The following is a 22,313-nucleotide window of genomic DNA, read 5'->3' on the forward strand; positions in this document are numbered from 1 at the left end:
TTTCATTCACATCATCCTTTCGCAATGTGGAATTTGATGTATATTTTGAGGTTAGGATAGTTCCTTCTTTTTTTGTGACTAGATTAAAATCATTTTGTTCCACCCTGTAGAAGATACTCCGGAAAATGCATTTTAGTTCGTTTTATAAGACCGTTTACTCGATGTTCCGTCAACAATGACTGTAATTATGGCTACTTCATTTGAATCCACTTCTGCCGCTTCTAGCGCTACTCTAAATTCTTCTTGCCATGCATCAATCATTTATTTCATTGAGACTTCCTTTAACACTGTTTAATACTTCATTTTATGCAGCAAATTAATATGTGGTCGTACTCATGCAGGGTATATCTAATGCTGCGGATAAATGGGAAAATTGAGTAAAACCCGCACCCATCGCAACAATTCCACATACTGCCGATTTATTAACATCGGAAGAATCGGTATCGGGTTCACTACTAAGCCGCAAACAGAACCTACATTTGTAGCTGAAATAACTTTTTAAATCATCACGTCTTTCATTTGCAATATCTACATTAAACATAATTATTCCCCGACGTATCTAGGTGTAACTCTGGATTCATCTCTAACCTTTAAACAATACATCGCAAAATCACGACAGAAATTGAAAACGAGGAACAACATTACACCATAAAATAAAATAATGTCAAATTAAAAAAATCAAAGGATACGGACAGGCTAATAAAACATACTTTTAATTTTTATTTAAATATGCTCCAAATATGCTGCAGCCCAACGACATTCGTTTCCACTGTCATGGTCCACTTGATAGAAAGACTTTTTTGGCCTCCTCAACTCTAAATGACATGTTTACACATTTTGAACAGCAGCGGTATCTTGATTTTTACAGACTAATCAAACTATCTGTCATTTAAACTCGCACGGAGTGTGTAAAATATTTTAAGCTTTCAAGGACCTTCAAAAAAACTATAAATAAAGTCCATTTATACTAACATATGATACCGCTATGGTCATGGCCATTCCAATTGACAGAAAAAAAATAACCCTAATGACATTTATTTGATGTAGATCAACTAACGACATCTATTCAAAATTATTGCAAGTAAAACATAAATTAACTCAAATATTAGCATGGCTTACTAAATCTGAGCTGCGCTTCGCTTATTACGGCCGTAACAAACTAGCTGAATGATTGATTCGGCTAACCGCAAAAAATCTACCCTTAACTAGCGCCATCTCTTTAATGATATTAAACTACAAATCAACTAAATTGCCACAATAATTTAAATTTCTTTGAATTTCATCAAAGTTGAAATACCTATAATCTATTCATTTTCATTGTGACCACTCCCTAGTAACTAGTAAATAGGGAATTTTAGATAACACTAAATCCAGTCGCAGTTAGCAACTCTCGGAGGCGCCATTTTGACAGAAACGTCACGCTCACAGAAGACAGAACGGAGAACGACTTGCGCAAAAGTTTTTCGACGTACACTGTGCGCATATCTATAAAATTGAGTTTTGGTACGAAAGTTTTAGAATTCAAAAAGAAAATGCCACGTCGTCTTCTCAAAGTTGGGACCAAACGGGTAATATTGACTTGTTTCGAGACATTTATTGAAGCCAACGGGAAAACAACTCACAAAGACGAACATCACCAATAAAGTTAACTTCTGCCTTTTCATCCCTTGTAAATCATTTTTTTGAACTTTCTGTCTGATTAGTTTTTATCTGAAAATATTTGTATTAATCAATGCTAATTGAAAGTTCTGATTACCTTTAGTGGGTAATCCCTAGGCATTTTTCGCGTTTGTCTTACTGCCAAATGACTACTTCCTTCGTTCTTCATTAATATCGAGAATTGCATGAGATGATTTCAAAGTTTTCACGTTAAATAATCTGTACCTGGATATAACCCCACTTTTCAACAGACGTTTGACAGAATCAGACAGACGTTTTTAGTTTCTCCTACTTCATATATTGATTTCCGTTATTAATATTGATAAATACATTAAAATCATTGCTTTACTACCATGATCAAGTTTTGACAATTCTGACATTTTCACATCATGTTCACACCACACAAATATTTAGTGTAAAACGTATGGAGCACACAGCTAAACAGCGCCTACTATGTTTTTCGTTGTGGTCACAATCAAAGTGAATAGATATTACTAACATGGGAAAATAGTGCGTTGCATGTGGAAAAAATAACAACAGTTATTTTCAAATTCCCAGCAACCTCCAAACCAAATCCAAAATTGATAAAATCAAAAATAAAAGCTATTATAAAATTTTGTGGTAATTATTAAAAAAAAAAACTAAATGAAACATTTCACTGTGATACATGTCTCTTCTTTATTATCTACAGCAACTCCAGGACCCTTGTTACGATTAGTTTGGCTTCAAGACAGTGGGGTCTGATGTAAATTTGTGGGGCTTTTAAAAGCGTTGGCTAATATTGCCACACAAATTTTATCATATCTAATTCCAAAAAGTCCTTGTCAACCACTGGTTACTACTTTGCATCCACATTTAATACAGAATTCCATATTAACCTGCGCTGAACACAAAGATAACATTTGTAAAGTTATTATCCAATTAGTAATGAAACCAATTTTAAACACTTGTTTATAAAATAGTATATTAAGTATAAAGAACGGTAATGACAATGTACGGATCGACGACAATTGTTGGGAGGATGGGAGGAGGAGCTTGCGACGACTCCAATATTGTCTGAGATCCGTACATTGTCATTAACGTTCGTGATGCTTATGAGATTTTTTGCGCGATTGAATATTTATTACAAAACATTCCTCACTAGAATGCAATGCGATACGACGCCCTTCACATCGTGTTGCCACAATGTCGATTTTTGTATCGCGTTTCTAAGGCAATCTGCAAACAACTACCGCCATTGCAGTTTTTTGTGCGCAAATATCGCCAGTTGTGTTGAAAAACAAGCAGTAAAATGAGTGATATTAGTGATTCTGAAAACGAAGTGGATATTGTAGAAGAAACTTTGAATGTGGGGTGCGTCACAAATAAAGAATTTTTGAAACTAACGACCTCAACGTGTAATTAAGAAGACAAGAAAAATTTGTGGTATGAAAATTTTGATAATACTAATGTCGCGGCAAGTTTGCTAATATTATTTGATTGCAGCGGCAAGGAATGCCGACCACAAGAGCCGTGTGAGTTTCCAGAAAGTGCTAACATCTTGTCTTCAACTTCTGTCTACATAAATCAAGAATTTTCGAAACCAGCGAACTCAATATGAAATCAAGAAGACAAGGAAAATCCGGGGTATGAACATTTTGACAATTCTAATGTCGCGGCAAGTCTGTTACTAAAATTGTTTCATTGCAGCGGCAAGGTAGGCCGACTACAAGAGCCGTGTGAGTTTCCAGGAAGTGCTAACATCTTGTCTTCAACTTCCGTCTACATAAATGAATAATTTTCGAAACCAACGATCTCAGTGTGTAATCAAGAAGACAAGGAAAATGCGGGGTATGAAAATTTTGACAATGCCAATGTCGCGGCAAGTTTGCTAATGCTATTTCATTGCAGCAGCAAGGAAAGCCGACTACAAGAGCCGTGTGAGTTTCCAGAAAGTGCTAACATCTTGTCTTCAACTTCTGTCTACATAAATGAAGAATTATTTTCGAAACCGACAACCTCAATGTGTACCTAATCAAGAAGACAAGGAAAATGCGGGGTATGAAAATTTTGACAATGCCAATGTCGCGGCAAGTTTGCTAATGCTATTTCATTGCAGCGCCAAGGAAAGCCGACTACAAGAGCTTTTTGAGTTTCCAGAAAGTGCCCCCACATCTTGTCTTCAACTTCTGTCTACATAAAAATTATTATAATAATCGATTAATTTTGAATAAACTTTACTTACCGTTCTAGAACACCAAAAATTACTTGCCATCGAGTTCATCGTTAGCAACGAGTAAACAGAGCTTACCATCTTGGAAACAGACGTGGTAAACAACCAAATAAAGTACAATCGCGCAAAAAAACATTTTACCTACATAAAAAAGAAATCCATTCAGAATAAACACACAAGTAGGAAGGTTTTAAAATTATAAACTTACGAGAAAGGTATTGTCTTCCTGCAGATAGATAGTTTTACTTTAATTTTTCTACTGTGCTCTATTCATTTTCAGATTTTGCAATTCCATTTTATATATAAATATTATGTTTCATAATTTGATTGTTGTAATTATTATTCTTACGTTCATGAAACTTATTCGTGAAAATTTATTTTGCGTCAAAATGACAAAATAGAAAGTGTTAACCTAACAAAATAAATACGTTATGTGATTGTGATTGGATAATTTCAATTCAAATTACATTTTTCTTTTCCATTTTGCTAACAGATGGAGTTGATTAAAGGTAATTTTTTCGAGGTTAGCGGAATCAATTGCTCCATTGAAAATCCGAGCTTTGTTACGGCCGTAATAAGCGCAGCGCAGTTCAGATTTAGTAGGCTATAATATTAGTATACCTTGGAAAGGTGTTTTCTTTTAATTTTCATTGTCGGTTGTCGTAAACAATGATGGTTCATCAATTAAAAAAAAAAAACATGGAAGATAAATGAAATAAGTATTATTTAATAAAATTAAGTAAACTAGCTGTCATAGTCACTAGCAAATTTTGTATTGCAGTTTATGCATGTAGCATTTTGCAAATTTCCATCCAGTTATGCTTTGATCGTCACCCAACACTAAGTATAAAAATTGGATGCACAACAAAATAAAAATGTATTATGTTTAAACATAAAGAATACAATTAACAACAACAAGAGAACACCTACCTATACATATTAGCCAAAAATTATAGCTTCAAAACTTTCCCACTTATTGGTTTGCGATTTAATGATAACGTTTTTTTTTACCAGATCTAATGATTCTAAACTTACATTATCTAAAACTGGTTTTACAATGGTTCTAGTAATAAAATCATACGCTTTGTTTTTATGGTCTAAACACTTAAAAATAGGATTTTGTATTAGGAACGGATACAAAAATTTTGTTAACTCTTCCCAAACATTATCGTATTTCAGGTGTGGAAGAGTTTTAACAGCAATCTCAGATATTTGTTTTACTAGTCCGACGAAAGTGCCATTAGGATATGTTAATCCTCCACGGTCCTGTAGAGCTATAAGCCTCAGTAAAGGTCAGGGAAGAACAGTAGAAACCAACGGTGAAAGGCATTCATTACAGAAATTTTTATCATTCAGTTTTTTAATAATATATCCTGTCAAAAATGCTACAGGGGCAGACGAAATGTTTGGATCTGGATCTGCGAAGGGTCTACTTAAATTTTCAATTTGAATGCGAAGTTGGAATGGCAAAATTAGATCCTCGTGGTTAACATTTGTTTTACTGCAATTTGGAAGAATAGTGTAATCAGTATTTTGTGAAATATTTGAGGATTTTGAGGCTTTTACAATTCCACAACGTAAAATTTGTCTCAATGCATATTCGGCTGTTCTAGAATCTGTCATATCGTTGGATCCACCCTTCAGTCTTACATGGGAAAAAGTAGCTTCTACTGCATCAGAACTAAAAGATCTGGTTAATACATAATAGAATCCAACTTGAGATAAAAGAATTTGACGCAGCGGTATGTGCTATTAGAAGTAAATTTCAAAGCATATGCAGTTTTCTTTGACCAGCCACGCATACCTGCATTATTAAAGCTATTCTGAATCTCGTCAACGTAATTTGGAAAGGTAACATGTAGCCAAAATAAACGTTCATCTGAAATATCCACGTATGGTGCTATGTTGCTGTCTAAAGAACGAATGTACTTACTGAGTTTTACTGGATACATTGTGAATTTGGAAGAACTTATACATATTTTCCATGAACGTTATGGTAGGACCAACTTCTTGAAAATCCTGATCTCCAGCTTCTTTAAGAAATTTAATAGACGCTGTTACAGTAGTGGAGAATATCTGAACGGCTCTTAATACATTCATCTTCTCAAAATTGTTAGGATATAGATGTTTCTTGGTTAAATATTGAACAGGTAGGTTTTATGGCATTCCTTTTTGAAGATGATATAATTTTTTCTTATATGAAGATGAAATGACGCTGTCGGAAGTACATGTTATGGTCCAAAAATAAATTACGAGAATTTTTAATTGCGTGACAGTAATCAAAACTTAAAAATAATGGTATATAATTCAACACTGGATGAGGAATATAATTTTGTAAATTTCCTGCATATAACTCTTTGAAGAGAGATACGTTGGATGCATGATTATCGGTTACAAGATGCAATATGATAAATCCACTGTCAGTAACCAAATTTAGAACTTTCATAGTCAAACAATAAAATATTTCTGTTGTCATTGTAGAATGGAAAAAATATCTCGCAGGTATGGTATATCTAGTTGAGAGGCCATGGATAATATAGCAAAGCATTTTATTTGCTATTTCAGATTTGCTTCCAATAGTGTTTTCTTTGGTATTGTCAAGGCCATAAATAGTGTCTTCCGATCGACTGTATGACATCTTTTGTTTTATCGACATGTCGTCAACAATTAAAGAACATATTCTTTCAATGGGAATTTTTAGTGCCGACATTTCTGCTTCTAAGCGCCTTTTTATTACTTCCTTTGGCCCATGGAATTCACCTAAGTAGGTACCTCGGAATGGTCGTTTTAGAGGGCAACTTCACTAAATGGCTCCGACAATGTTCATATCCGTTAGGGGAACAAAACCTCCACACGGTACACATACGAATAGAACTTTCTGACCATAGAGGAATTTTTTTAGGATAATTTTTAATTAAATCCATTAAAAACGTAGCTTTTTCGTCACAATGATTCACTCCTTCAACTACTTTATAAATTCAATTCAAATTCACTAGTCTACAAATTTTGACTTTAAAAAAGTATTCTTCGCGTGAAGTACTTTTTTTTATTAACCTTCATATGCTGAATACAAAATTTATAATATATACTTAAAATTAGTTTCCGTTTTCTAGAAAAAAAAATTACAAGATTTTGCAAAAATTAACAGAAATCATACTGTTCTTCTATACATTATTCTGTATATATTGTATTCTGCTTCTGTAACATCTCGACAAACAGTCCAGCAATAGGTAATACTCGTCTACAGTGGAAAAATATTCGGAATAATTTCAACTAATTTTTGCTTGTCTACCCATGCTGAATACGAGTTGATAAGTAAAAGTAATTTATTAGTTTGTTTTCACGATACCTAATATCTTCCAAATTTAAGGATCCTAACCTTCTTGAACTTGATAATATTGATATTTACTTAGTTAGTTGGCATCAAATGTTGAAAATATTGTGTTTTAGTGCTCTGTTCTGTATTACTAAGTGATAAGAGTGTTAAAAGAGACATTTTGCTATAAAATATAATTATTTTTTTAACTTTTAACACTTTTATCACTTAGTAATACAGAACAGAGCACTATAACACAATATTTTCAAAATTTGATGCCAACTAACTCGTAAATATCAGTATTATCAAGCTCAAGGAGGTTTGGATCGTTAAATTTGGAAGATATCATTGATATCAGGTATCGTGAAAACTTAAACTAATAAATGACTTTTACTTATCAACTCGTATTCAGCATGGGTAGACAAGCAAAAATTAGTTAAAATTATTCAGAATATTTTTTCACTGTAGACTAGTGATTATCCTTGTTCAGCTTGTTATTTTCTCCTAAACGTTTCATTTTTTCCAAAGATCTTTTATGTTTGTTATTCAACTGTTTTCATTTCACATAATAGTGTAAATTTGTAATTTCCTGAAAAGAAATCATATCTACTTGAATACACTTAGAATTTCGTATTGAAGAGGACTCAAAAGGATAACTTGAAATTTGGGAAGAGGATGGGCGATGCTATAAATCGAAAATTGTTCGTATCCCACCTCCACCCGGCGGCACGGCAATTTTGCCGGAGTACATACACTATTACGGATAATACTATCAAGTAATAGTGCAGTGCTTATCAACATAATTACCGGCGTCTCGCCTCCTCATTTTGACTTTTTTGTGTTTTATGTTCTGTGTCAATGTTAAGGAATTTCCTCACGATGTGACATGAGTATAATAATATACCTTTTTGAATTTCAACCACCAATGTGTTCTCTAAGTCCAAAATTTTTAAATTTTTAAAAAGAGATTGCGGTACTATTCCTGTTGCTGAAATTATAAATGGTAAAATCGAAATTTTTTCTAAACACCAAAGATTTCTCATAGCAACGGATAGTTCTAAATATTTATTAATTTTTGTATTATATGTTTGTGTTATATTGTGTGAATTTGGAACAGCTATATCTAAAAGATATGCTTGCTTTTGTTGTTTATTTAAAATAATAATGTCTGGTCTGTTATGCTGAATGTGAATGTCAGTTAAAACTGTGCGATCAAAATATAATTTGTAATTGTCATTTTCTAAACAACTTTCTGGTTTATAAATGTAATGTGGTTGTGTATCCTTTAATAAATTGAATTTAACTGCTAAATTCATGTGTATAATTTTAGCGAATATATCATGACGTTTTTTATATTCGCTTTGAGCCAAAACGGTGCAAGAAGAAATTATGTGTTTCCCCTTCAGTTCCGCAAATCCTACATTTATCGATGATCGATTGTAAACCACATATGTGATATTACAGCTTTGTTTCTAATGACACTTACAAAAAATATGCTACGAATGGCTCCCTTAATAAGTCGGTATTTATTGTTTGCTTGAACCGTAGCCAACGTTAAATAACTAGCCGTGCTGAGAAAAAGGCAACGTCGCAATCGTTCAGACTTGCGGACCGGGTGAACCGCCGAACATCGAACGCCTACAAACATCAAGGCGCGTTTTTACACGTTCTCAATAAATTGACATTGTTTATACTTCGTCCAGCGATTGATTGGGAGGTTTAAATTGTATTAAATTAACCCAACACTACAAAATGCACTAGAATACATTAATTAGAGCATAGTTTCAGGGCAAAAATGTTACTGCTTGAAGGATATATTTCAAATTTTACGTGCGCTAGGTACTACATACTTTCTCTAAGTAGAATTTAGTGATGTTTATGTCAACCAATCTGTCGCTGGACAAACTGTATTAGATGATTATTACAATTTCCATCTTACCCTCATGGAGTGAAGAATTGATGGGCATATCCGAGTTCCTCCCGGTGGTCACTTCTTTACCTGCATAACCCTTTTTAACGGACGAGTTCCTCCCGAGCTTGTCGTGGATTACTGCCATAGGTAGTCGACGGGTGGTAGCCGGACTAGATTATCATGACGAGTAGTTTGCTTGAAATTGGCAATAAATACACTGATGAGAGGGAGAAACAATTTTATTTACAAGGGTAAATTAAAATGACATACGGCATTTACAAATTGTACTCTATTTATGTACATGATATGAGTATACAGTGAATTTTTTTTTAAGACTGGCCATAGGGTTTTACATCTCCAACGTATACGGTTATCATTTATTACAATCATAACTTATTACAATCATAACTTTCTGGCTTGACGAAATTTTGCACCATTCACTACAAATTTGCCTTTTTCACTCAGTTTCCATGGTGACGCTTTTAAAGAAATAATTAAACTAAACATTTTACTTTTTATAAGTGAGATTCACCCTGCATCCCACCAAAAAAGAGATGGTTTTAATCATTGGTCGCAAGAAGTATGTCTTCTTATAAAGAAATATTTAATTTAATATTTTAGAAAGGGCAATGCAATTTCTAAATACCGCATCATTCTTATCACCAGTGCTAATCCCTTACCGTTCACTACCTGTTACAGCTTGACCAGAATAGCTTGGCGCCTGAGATGCGCCGACCAGGAAACGAGCGAGTGTCTGTAAGACAAGGATTTGGCTACGGTTGTAGGTGCGGTACACTAAACGAAGCAAATCTGCTCAAAACAGCCCGGACATGCTGTTCACTTGAAGCTTGAAGCGCTGATTTTAGCCCGATTGTACACGATCTGAACACTTCCAGACACAACAAACAAGTGCGCTCCGCTAGTGGGCGGGACTTCAGTCCACTGCGTCACTAGCCAAGCTGTTCTGGTCGACCTGCACAAGACCTGAAAATTTCTGACGGCCGGGAGGAACTCCGCTGCCGCCGAATTGATGATATCTAATTTTACACTGTCCAACAGTAGCGGCTCGTAACAAAATCAGAAGGGGGAGCAAACTTTTTTTTACAGAGAGAATAGATATTTATAACAAAGGTGCTGTGCTACACACTTTTCCTCTCACCCTAGAGGTAGAGTGCAAGTTGCGTTTTTTTAAATGTGGTTTCCCCGGTAGGACTAATCCACAATACAATAACAATAACAACTAACTAAATCTGTGGCGGTCGTGAAAAAGTAGGTAAGTCAAATAATTTCAAAAATGAGTTAACGATGTTTACACCTTAATAATAAACCATGGAATTAAATAATTCAGATTTTCACAGTTTAAAATTTACTTATATTGAAAGCAAGTACAGGTAGAAAGAAGTTTCTATTTAATTACAGGATGATGTGGAATTTTGAATCGTTGCCCTGAAAAATTAACATTTTCGACTTACCTACTTTTTCACGACCGCCACAGAAATAAAAAAATATCTAAATTTAAAAATATACCTCTTTTGCGTTTAATTTAAAAAAATGTAACTTGAAGGTGTTAAGTTTTCTTGTTTTTGATTTTTTTTCCGTCTCACAGATGTTCTTCTTTTCTTTGGAAGCTGTTTCGTTGTTTTTAGTTTTGACGTAGTTGTTTAGACATATATTTGCGAAAATGAACAGAAGAGAATTTAGTATGTCTTTATAATTTTCACCGCAATTACAAGTTTCCATAAATTCTCGATAATAATAATAGTCTGACCACAGAGTCTGACTCAATACTAAGCATTGTCTAACTGCATAAAATTTGTTTTTGTTCAACGCGATGTAAAAATTTTGACAAACACGTCTCGTCATTCAAAATATATTCTAAAATTGCGCACATAACTATGTACAAACAAAAACATCACTGATTCAGTTGCAGTAGACAGACCATTTCTTTATAAATTATCAAAATATATGTCGTCTACACATTCTCCTTTTTGTGCCCTAATTAGAGAAATACACTCGGAACATCTGATTTTCTTTGAGATGGAATGTGCTCCATATCCGCATACATATATTTTTGCAGAGTAATCTATTTCGCAAGTTTGAAGATTGTATTGTTTCCAACAATATAAACATAAAATTTTGAACATCTTTAAAATCACTATCAATGTAATTATTTTTTTCGTCACTATCTTCCCTCATATCAACTTTTTGTTTTAATTCCTCAATAGAAAAATTTCCTTCATGTTTTTTAAATATTTTTTTAACTCTAATTTTCTTCTCAGCTCCCAGTAAGTCGTCATAAGATACATTGTAATTACATCCTGAGAGAGAACGATATAATCCAAATCGTTTTTCCAAATTATCAGTACTAAATATTCCAGCTAATATATATTGTAAATCAATGTATGTTTTAAAGCAATAATCAATTACCGATATTAAAACTAAAGTACTTTGACGTAAAGCATGGTACGTTTCATTGGTTAATTTTCCGTTCATATTATTTAAACCGTGCCACTTGTCTAGCCAAACAACATTTTTTTTTTTAAAACTCTAGTTCAACATCATTCCCTAAATTAGACTCAAGTGGTTTTTCAAAAGGTGTGCACCATTCATTTCTTTTGATTTTTCCTTTAATGACAGACGAGTTATTGACTATATCCCACCACTTTCTAATAATTTCAGTAAATTGGGCTGTGTCATTCATTCCCTTACATTTTAAACAAGAAATTGTAGATAATTGATTGATGAAAAATATTATCAGCTAAAATAACTTTTTGTCTTTCAAAAACTGTTAGGTAAACCGATTTGTAGCAAAGTTTAAAAGCCTGCTTAATAAGAGAATTTTGTTCTTCGTAATAAATATCCCTAATATTTTTAAATTTAGCATTTTTTGATGTCTCTAAATCATCCCAATCATAGAAAACAAAGGTCTGCTCTAAATTCTTTAAATTAAGCCAATTCTTCCAAATATTCTAAAAAATGTGCACAGTATCATAAGCAAAAAAAAGTTTTTTTTCAACATTTTTTGGAATTGGGAATTCGAATGATTGTGAAAGACTTTTAAACATGAGTCTATTAATGGAATGATTATTATCTGTTATAACGCAAAGAACTTCAAAACCACACTCTTGAACAAAATGTATTATTTTGTTAGTTATTTCAGCAACCTCTGTTCCTTTAATATTTTGTACTGGTAATAATTTAACAACTTCTTTTGTGTTTCCAAATGCTGAGCTAATCATATAAGTTAAAACAGTTTTCGCTAGTTGATTAGAAGTTTTATTTGAAGCACAACCTACTATACTTTTAGATCTATAATAATGTAACCGAGCAGTAATATAAATTTCGTCTACCAACAGTAGTACGACCCGTTCTAAAGCAGTTAAAGAATTTGGGGAAATTTGAAGTGAGGAAGATATTGACTGTAAGTATCTTTTGTGAGGTAAAATAAAAAATTGTCAGTTATAATACCACGAGTAGTCAAAGATTGTCGAATATTTTTGTGGTGGTACCACGAATGGTCATTCGCTTTACACGAATGGTGTTCGAAAGCGTAATGACCATGAGTGATACCATCGGAAAAATATCCCACTATCTTTGACTACGAGTTGTAGGTATTCAACAGACTATAGCATTAATTACTTTATAAACCAATAAGAATCTTTGATTTTCTTTAGTTACCATGTATTACAGCGGTTATTGTAGTAACCAGGGCGACTTCGCATATACGAACCTTTGTATATTCGAATATACCAACCTTTGTATTTTCGCTGGCCGCCTTAACTTACAAAATTTTTTGCGCTAACCATTACATTAACGTCACATTAAATCGCTCTGCTACTGAATGCGCGCAGTCGGTTTCGGGAACCTGTTTATTTATTTATTTATTTATTTATTTACTCACTCACTCACTCACTCACTCACTCACTCACTCACTCACTCACTCACTCACTCACTCACTCACTCACTCACTCACTCACTCACTCACTCACTCACTCACTCACTCACTCACTCACTCACTCACTCACTCACTCACTCACTCACTCACTCACTCACTCACTCACTCACTCACTCACTCACTCACTCACTCACTCACTCACTCACTCACTCACTCACTCACTCACTCACTCACTCACTCACTCACTCACTCACTCACTCACTCACTCACTCACTCACTCACTCACTCACTCACTCACTCACTCACTCACTCACTCACTCACTCACTCACTCACTCACTCACTCACTCACTCACTCACTCACTCACTCACTCACTCACTCACTCACTCACTCACTCACTCACTTATTTATTTTGTATTTATTGTTTGTGGAGTCAATTTACCAAAAAGAAACCAAATTATAGTTTAAAATATGAAATTTTATTCTGGACGAAAAAACCTCGAGCGTAATTCGATGAGATAATTTAATAAATAATAATAGGTAGGTAATTATGAAAAATTGAATAGGCCATTTTGCACTTCAATTTATTACAAGCTGTGTCAATGTTTAAGATTGTTGGTTCGTTATCATAACAACAAACAATAATCAGGTTCGAAAAAGTTTGCCATGGAAGTTTAAGCACATTTTATCCAGATGCAAAGTTAGGGCTAACTTTATCCGATGTCAAAGTGACAAACGCATCGCGGCTTACGGGATTTTTTATACATGAATTAAATTCTCAGTTATATTTTCACTAGTGGAATATTCGCTGGAATTTTCTGTTGCTAGGCTACCTACGAAAGTAAATATCTGCTATTTTATTGGTTAATATTTGAAAAATAACAGGTGAATTGAATAGTCTAATTAATTCATAACAAGTAGGTGACTGAGAATACAAAATAAAAGCCATTAGGCTACAGTGGAAGCAGCATATTTAGGTTTCTTATTTACAATTTGTCGCACCTGATCAACAATAATTTCTAATTGTTTTATTTGTTCAAAATGTTGTTCTTTTGCTTGTTCTCGGGCGGTTATTAATAAAGACAAACTTCCAAACTTCTTTTTAACATACTTAAAACTGGTGGAATATAGCTATCGCTTGAATCTTTATATGGGCTAACAAATTTATCAATTGGGACCATCTATAAATTTTCAAATCAAAAGGCAAAATCCATTTTAAGTCTTGTGGAGTTAATTCTTCTCCTTTTATAAAAACTGACAGACCACACTTGAAGCTGAAGGTATAAAGTTTTTTCGAGGGATTGCTTTTAACCATGCTTGTTTGCACTCTTCATTTTTGGGAAATTTAACACTTACACCGCGATTGTTTTGTGCATTTCTTAAAGACGAGTCGTAATTACTTTTACTGCCTGTTACACAACACCAACTAGGCATGTTTGAATAATATTTAAGTTTTAAATACCTGTTAGAACCAACGATATTTCGTTTATTAACAAAAGTTAGGTTAGGTTTGTCTCGGTTTAACTTCCACCAAGTTGACGGCTTTAATTCCAGAAGAAAATGCCACAATTTATTTCACAACTTGGTCGCTTAAAATTTTGGAAATAAACACAGTTTTCTGAAGTTCAAACGTTAAGATCACCGTGTACACACATGCAAATCTGTACAAACTGACTTGGTCCTAATGGTCCTAGGTTTGCGGGCATTGTTGCCAAATTTACTTGAGCACGGCTAGTTCATTTAACGTTGGCTACACTCGTGTCAACAATAAATTACTCCCTAGGATTTAGGGATATTCGTTAATAGGTTGCCATAAATTTAGTTAGGTTGGAGGCTATGTGGTTTCTGGTGACAAACAAAAGATATCCCAAAAATGTAAGACAGTAAATTAATTGTAGCAGTTGCAAATGACTAATTTCTCGCTAAGTGATAGATGATTTTTTGTTTCACAATCATTGGCGGCATATTTATTTGGACTTAATCTCTCAATTCAAAGTAACCAACCTTAGGCATTCAAAATAACTTTTGAAAATTCTAGTTACACACAACATAAAAACGTTATTTCCCTAAAAGTTCGAATTCTAGGGAGTAATTTATTTTTGACACAAGAGTACGCTTGAACTTGTAATAATTTTGATTCAAAATGTTGTCTGCAAATAGATTCAGATTCAGTTGCAGTAGACAGACCATTTCTTTATAAATTATCAAAATATATGTCGTCTACACATTCTCCTTTTTGTGCCCTAATTAGAGAAATACACTCGGAACATCTGATTTTCTTTGAGATGGAATGTGCTCCATATCCGCATACATATATTTTTGCAGAGTAATCTATTTCGCAAGTTTGAAGATTGTATTGTTTCCAACAATATAAACATAAAATTTTGAACATCTTTAAAATCACTATCAATGTAATTATTTTTTTCGTCACTATCTTCCCTCATATCAACTTTTTGTTTTAATTCCTCAATAGAAAAATTTCTCGCTAAGTGATAGATGATTTTTTGTTTCACAATCATTGGCGGCATATTTATTTGGACTTAATCTCTCAATTCAAAGTAACCAACCTTAGGCATTCAAAATAACTTTTGAAAATTCTAGTTACACACAACATAAAAACGTTATTTCCCTAAAAGTTCGAATTCTAGGGAGTAATTTATTTTTGACACAAGAGTACGCTTGAACTTGTAATAATTTTGATTCAAAATGTTGTCTGCAAATAGAAGAGGGATCGTTTATTTTCGATATGTCTGCAATGTAACTTATAATGTTACAAAATGCTGAAATAGTAGGTATATTAAAATATAAGTTGCAGAAGGCATCTATTCAAGCACGAATTTGAAATTCCGAAAACCTTCTGCAACGAATCTTTTATACTATTTTTATGTGGCATAATTTTAGCCGGCTGTGAAGAAAATTAATTTAAAACGTCAGATTTTTTTTATTTTCGCATTTGATGTTTGAAAATGGATGCTGAAGAAAGTTTATCACTAACGCCGGCGCCGCCGCAAATTAGGGAAATTGCACAAAAGGCGTTAGAAAATTTACTGCCGGAGGAGTCCAAATCCCAGAATGAAAATTAAACGTTTTGTTCATTGTTATTTATCAATTTGCTTTGCTTTCTGCGAGATTTATTTTTTGACGTCTGTCAGTTGACATTGCACGCTACCAACATCAATACAGTAAATTTTACTAGTCTATTCTAACACGCCAACGACTTAAAAGTCCATTCAAAAAACATCTGGATTGTCAAAATCAAAATTCCAGTTGTTAAGTTGGTTAAATCACTAGTTATTTTCATATTGCCCAGTTGTCATCTATGATTTTTTAATTTTTCAAACTATTCATTTGTTTAAATTGACATTGTCAAATAAATTGCAAAATTATTTAAGGCCCAGTTGCATAAAGCGATGTCAAGTCGTTGTTAAAATTAACATAATGTCAAGCGATCTGATTGGGGGATATTTAAGATTTTATTTGAATCAACCAATCAAATGGGCGGATTTCCGACTTGACGCGTTGTTAGCTGACACGATGTTAACTAAGCTTTATACAACCGGGCCTAAGTGTATTTTGTAAAAAGGTTAAAATGTAAAGTTCAAAACGAACTAGGGTGGTTCTATTGGCGCGAGGGAAGAGGGCCATAAGAAATTATTATTATGAGGAACAAACAAAAAAGTGATAATAACGGGAAGAAATTACAAATTTGTGCCAAAGCCGATCCAGTATTGTTAACTAATAATTGGTGTTCGTTCTTGTGATTCACAAATCAAAATTTGGCAGATAAGTGTTAAAAAAATGTTAAGGATGAACTGGAGTAACAATCTCAGCAAAAAGTTGGGGAATTCTTATAATGCTATGAAACGTTTATTACGAGAAGTGAATATTTGAAAAAATAGTTTTTAATTTTTGGAAACGAATTGTAATGAGTTGCAAGTAAATTTTGTGTTTATTTTCTTGATATTTAGATAATTACTTAGGTACATGTGATTTTACAATCTTTTGACTAAGACTGTACGTGAAAGTAAACAAAAGCACACTGAATTTCAATTTTCATTGATTTCTGTTAAACTTCTTAACGTAACTGCAGTAAAACGTGCGATATGAGTGTCATGTTGCATACCGACGTCAATTATATGCATTTTGTTCACTTTTATTAAAATTAAAACAGATACATAACCTCAAAAACCGTGTTTTTCCACATGTAATTAGCGATTACAAGGAAAATCCTCGACCAACTTTATTTGTAAATTCATTAGAAAATTCTACGATATCGATACTTGATGTGTGAAAAATTTAAGAAAAATTGGCCTTTTTGAAATATGTTTTTTATCAATTTTTATGCGACCATTGCTTCATTTCTCATAAGAACACGTGTAAAATATCCCGAAACTTTAAAAGGTAATAACTTTAAAATTCCTCGACCAAATTTTTTTAAATTTGGCACAGTACTTTAGAATGGATGAAAGGACTATTGTACCAATTTTAAGCAAATTTCGCCATTTTTCAATGTTACTCCAGTTCATCCTTAAATAATTTTTTGTACTCATAGCCTTGAAAGCAACGCTTCCAACATCCAACGCTCGCTCCGAAACGAGTGCTTCCCGGTCGACTCGAATGTAAAAATTGCAAAAAACACTGGCCCTTTGAGGCATTAAAAAAAAAATCTGTCTTGATAATTATAAAATTTAGTTCATAAAATACAACTTCCCAGGGTTTTCCTCCATTAAAAAAATACGGAAAAATTTATAATCGTTGAAAATTGTTCCTACAAAATTCATAAATTATTGCAAAAATTGAAATATCAAGTGAAGCAATTATTTCCAATAACCAAAGATCACTGCCTACTTAGTTTTATGTTCGTTTATGTTTAATGTATTAAAGCAAAAAATTTTAATTTAATTTTCGTACAAAAAATATTGTACGAACCACTTGCGTGAAGACATCTTCCGTTGATTCGCGCTTTAATTAAAGGCACTCGCTCCTTCGTCGCTCGTGCTTTAAAAAATGCGCTCATGCGGGAATATCGTCTTCCCACACTTGGTTCGTAAATAACTATTCTTCCGATTCTGAATAAATGAAACAGATTAGTTTATTTTGGATTATTTTGGTTGTTGTTTAATTTGTTACCTGATTTCAGTTTGTCGTGTGTTTTTTATAAACTTTATTAAATTGCTCCAATTCATTTAGTTGCTGCATTTCACTTCAAGTGTTCGAAGCAACGAATGATTCAAAACATTTTTAGTTTAATAATTAAAAATGAAAACATAACCTAAATATATTTTGTAACTAGATTTTGATGTCGGTACACTCTAGCGGAAAATTTGTATACCCAAGTACAGTCAAAACAACCATTTTATTTAAAATTTAATTTTGAATTTACTATATTAAAGCACTCAAATGACGTCATTTGGGTGCTAGAGAATAGACTTATTCTAAACGCAAAATAGAAAAATAAAAAAATTTCATTAATTTTTTTCTTGAATATTCCTCTTCTGTCCTTGTTAATTTTTGTAGTGCCTATGTGAAGATGGTAATGCAGCCTTTATTAAGACTAAATAGCATTGAGCGGTAATTTAAAATAACGAAGATATTCAAATATAAAGTTTAAGCAGAAAATAATAAAGATGAACAATAAATTACATACATTTTCCGTCACCTCTGTTGCTTTTTTTCTTCGCATCCAGTATTTGAAGCAAGTGTATGTATCTTCATAACGCTTTTGAGATTTGGGGGGTATTAAATTCTCACAAGCAGCGTTCGCAATTTCTTCAATATCCATCTTCTTTTCACCGTAGAGCACTACACGTAACAGCTTTTGAAATTTTTATTTGTTTATGAAAACAAAATGTGCCTGCACACATGAGAACCAGGCATTCGCGATTTCTTTAGACATTTCAATTTTCTGAGTTTACGAACTAGCATTTCGCAAGGAAACTTTGAATATTTTGCAGGATATTGACTTCTGCTAGTGGGAAAAACATAATAAGCCATGCGGAACGTAAGAACTATACTTGGGCCAACCAACAGATACAGGGTGACTGACGAAAAACCTTTGATGCTGTATCTTGCTTATTTTTTATCCGATTTGAATAAATGACACATCAAATGAAATAATTTTGAAAACACTTCAATACCAACTTAATAAAAAAAAATTCTTGCGTCCAGTTTTTGACAGATGAACATCAGCTTCTTTTTTTCAAATAGCACTGTACATTTTTTTCTATTCAGTATTGTAGAGATCTGTCTTCTGAATATAAAAATGCAAAGAACTATACCCATTCATTAAACAAAAGTCAAGAAATTAAAGAGTAAATGTACAAAATTTAAAAATCAAGTGACCAAAATAAACAAGAGAGAAGTTTGTTCTAAATGCTCGAAATGACTAAGTAAGCTCTGAATATTCATTTGTCAAAACAGTTTGATGATAATAATAATAATAATAATGTTGCTGTGGAAGAAAATTTCCAAAGACGATTTAGTGTTAACGTGTGGTGTGGCATTTCTGGAGATAGAATGGACTAGTGGGTGTCTTTTTATTGATAGTAGCCTCAATCAAACAAAATATCATATTATTTATTATCAAATGAAATAAGCAACTTTCTGGATGAGATACCATTAGCAGTGTTGAATAGAGTCGTGTTTCATCAGGACGGCGCCATACCACATAATGCACGCATGAATTTTGTATTTTTAAATAATTGAAATCATTTTGGTGAACGATGAATAGGTGCTCATGGAGCTATTCGATGGGTGCTCATGGAGCTATTCGATGGCCCAGTACATCCCCAGATTTGAATCCATTGAATTTCTTTATATTCATTACAAACTTTCGAGACAATATTTATTTGACCCCACCAGGTACCCAAAAAGAGTTAAGAAAATGGATAGTGCGAGTATGTGAGGAAAAACCCCGAAATTTTTTACTGAATGCAAAGGTGGGCATTTCTAGAAGGTATCGACAGTGTCTGCAACAGCATTGAGGAACTTTTAAGCAACTAGAATAGATTTTGTATTGTTTACAAATTTGATTACTTGATTTTTAATTTTCAATTTTTTTCAATTAAAATACATTTTTTGTTTTTTCTTTTAATGTAGGAATATTCAGAAGAAGATTCTTTATAAGAACGAATAAAAAATATATAGAGTGTAATTTGAAAAAAAAAAGTTGGCTATCGTCTGTCAAGAAATAGATGTCGAAAAAAATATCGAATAGGATAGTAATGAAGTGTTTTTCGAACTGTTTCATTTGATGTGTCATTTATTCAAATCGGATAAAGAATAAGTAAGATACAGCGTCAAAGGTTTTTCGTCAGTCACCCTGTATATATGGAGTAATAAAAAAAAAAGGGAATGTGGCCTAGTTGCGTAGCGGCGGGCATAAATTGAACGCTGGCTACCTGCTCTGTTTAATCCTACTCTTAAACTGGACGGCGCACAGAGGATTAACATAATTTTACTTGTTTCTTTTTTTCCACAATGATAAGTAGATATTTCGAAAATTTCATATTAGACTTGGGAAGAAACTTCTGTAAAACTTCAAAGTTTAACTAACGTACAGAACTGTTACGTACAAGATTGCGCTTTGTAAAATGTGTAGCTGAATGAGATTCTAATGTAAATAAAGAAATAATTAAATTATAAAATATGCACTATACAGGGTGTTAGGTAAATGTCCTGCCAAACTTTAAAGAGAGTATCAGAATGTTGATCAGATCAAAAAGTCCTCAACTCGTTGAGAACCACTGAAATTATATTATTGCAATCACTAGGTACTACCGTAAAAAATTTAAGTAATATCCTTGAAAACGAAACTTTTTCTTAATCCAAATTAAAAATGGCAGAGGAAAAATCTACCCAATTTTGCCTGATAATGAACTGTTTTGGGCAATTGGGGCAGATCATTTACCTAACATCCTGTATACAACTCTTTTATAAACATGCCATAAAAAATAAATATTTAAAAAGTTACCTTTATCTTTATGTATGGACTTGGAAATAAAATAAGGAAAAAGAATTATTTCCTAAGTTCCATGATAGGTAGCAATGGAGAGCGAGACGAGAGCCTTGAATTCATGGCAAGGATCAGTGGCGGTTTTTCAATAAGGGCTGCAGAGCTGCAGAAAAAATAATTTATGTTATTATTGTATTTTTTAATTCAAGATTTGCCAAAAGGAAATAATATCTGCATTTTTCCGAGCATTTTTCATTCACTCGTCAGACTCGGCTGCAATCTATCAACATTCACTATTTTGTATTATATCGGCAATCCACAATACATTCGTTACTCCGTCTCCTGCCTCGAGACGTCAACTAGTCGTTGCAGCCGACCTACAAACGTCAAAATCGTCATTTCAATGCATTTCAGAGCCTGAATATCATACTTGGCCTTGAGTTGACCAATGAACGCCAAGTATTATATGCATGTTTTGCATGGGCTCGGAGCTGCAAGTCGTGTAGCCAGATAGTGTGACGCCAATTAGTACATGAACAAGTCAACGGCTCGTTTATTTAGGATTGATTTTGCGTCACGTGCCCGCCGCTTCCTAATTTTCAGTGGATTGTTGTTTAACATAAAATAATAAAAATGGATATTTCATCTAAATATCAAAACTTTTCCCGTCTAAGTATTGACGAAAAACTGGAAATAAAACGAAATGGAGGTCCTAAACCTGAGTTAATTATCGAATGCTCCTCAAAAAGTCGCGGAAAAACTTACGTTCGAAAGTTTAACATGAACATCTACAGCAAATACAAATGGATGTGTGGCTGTGAAATTAAAAATCGCGTATTTTGCTTTACTTGCATACTTTATGGGGGTGATTTACATTGGACAAATAGTGGTATTAATGACTTAGTGCATTTAAGTGAGAAAGCCAAAGCTAAGTTCCGCCCACAGGTCCTTCTCGCCTGATTTTCATTCTACGCGACTAACGTCTTTTAAATGTTACGCCACTGGCTCTTGCGTTTCTGTATCCAGCTATGACGACTAGACAAGAAGCTCCATTCGGTATACGCTGGAATCTGCCAACTAAAAATGTCCCGACTGTACCTACCTATTTTAATACCTATACAAGGTGTTAGTAAATGGTTGGGAATAAATTTCAGGGTGAAATCCTTACGAAAAATGTGGCTTAAAACCTAAATAAAGTTTTTCGTTAAAATGAGTAGTTTTCTCAAAAAAAGAAAAAAACAAAAATAAACGTATTCAGGCATATCCGTATTTTTTTTGAAATACTACGATTTAATAATGGTTTAAAGAAAAAATTTAAACGTGGAAAGTTGAATTTTTTAAAATTCAAAACCAATGCAATTTTAGG

General features: G+C 33.2%; 1 protein-coding gene and 2 long non-coding RNA genes across 25 annotated transcripts in view; 2 read left to right on the plus strand and 1 right to left on the minus strand.

Annotated features, from left to right (window-relative positions):
* Positions 1 to 22,313, plus strand: part of Dscam2 (Down syndrome cell adhesion molecule 2) — a 431,544-nt gene that overhangs the window by 66,572 nt on the left and 342,659 nt on the right. The window lies entirely within an intron of this gene.
* LOC138122385 (uncharacterized) lies at positions 991 to 3,906 on the plus strand. Of its 2 annotated transcripts, none has more exons than XR_011156475.1 (4): positions 991 to 3,084; positions 3,145 to 3,285; positions 3,349 to 3,489; positions 3,550 to 3,906. It is a non-coding gene; the product is annotated as an uncharacterized lncRNA (long non-coding RNA). The 2 variants fall into 2 exon arrangements; XR_011156474.1 differs by having other exon boundaries at positions 2,244 to 3,084; positions 3,553 to 3,904.
* LOC138122388 (uncharacterized) lies at positions 7,219 to 10,095 on the minus strand. The gene is made up of 3 exons (XR_011156478.1): positions 9,780 to 10,095; positions 9,127 to 9,294; positions 7,219 to 8,825 (listed from the first exon to the last, which is right to left on the minus strand). It is a non-coding gene; the product is annotated as an uncharacterized lncRNA (long non-coding RNA).

This window comes from Tenebrio molitor, chromosome 1 (genome assembly GCF_963966145.1).
Source record: "Tenebrio molitor chromosome 1, icTenMoli1.1, whole genome shotgun sequence".
In the NCBI taxonomy this organism is placed as follows: Eukaryota; Metazoa; Arthropoda; class Insecta; order Coleoptera; family Tenebrionidae; genus Tenebrio; species Tenebrio molitor.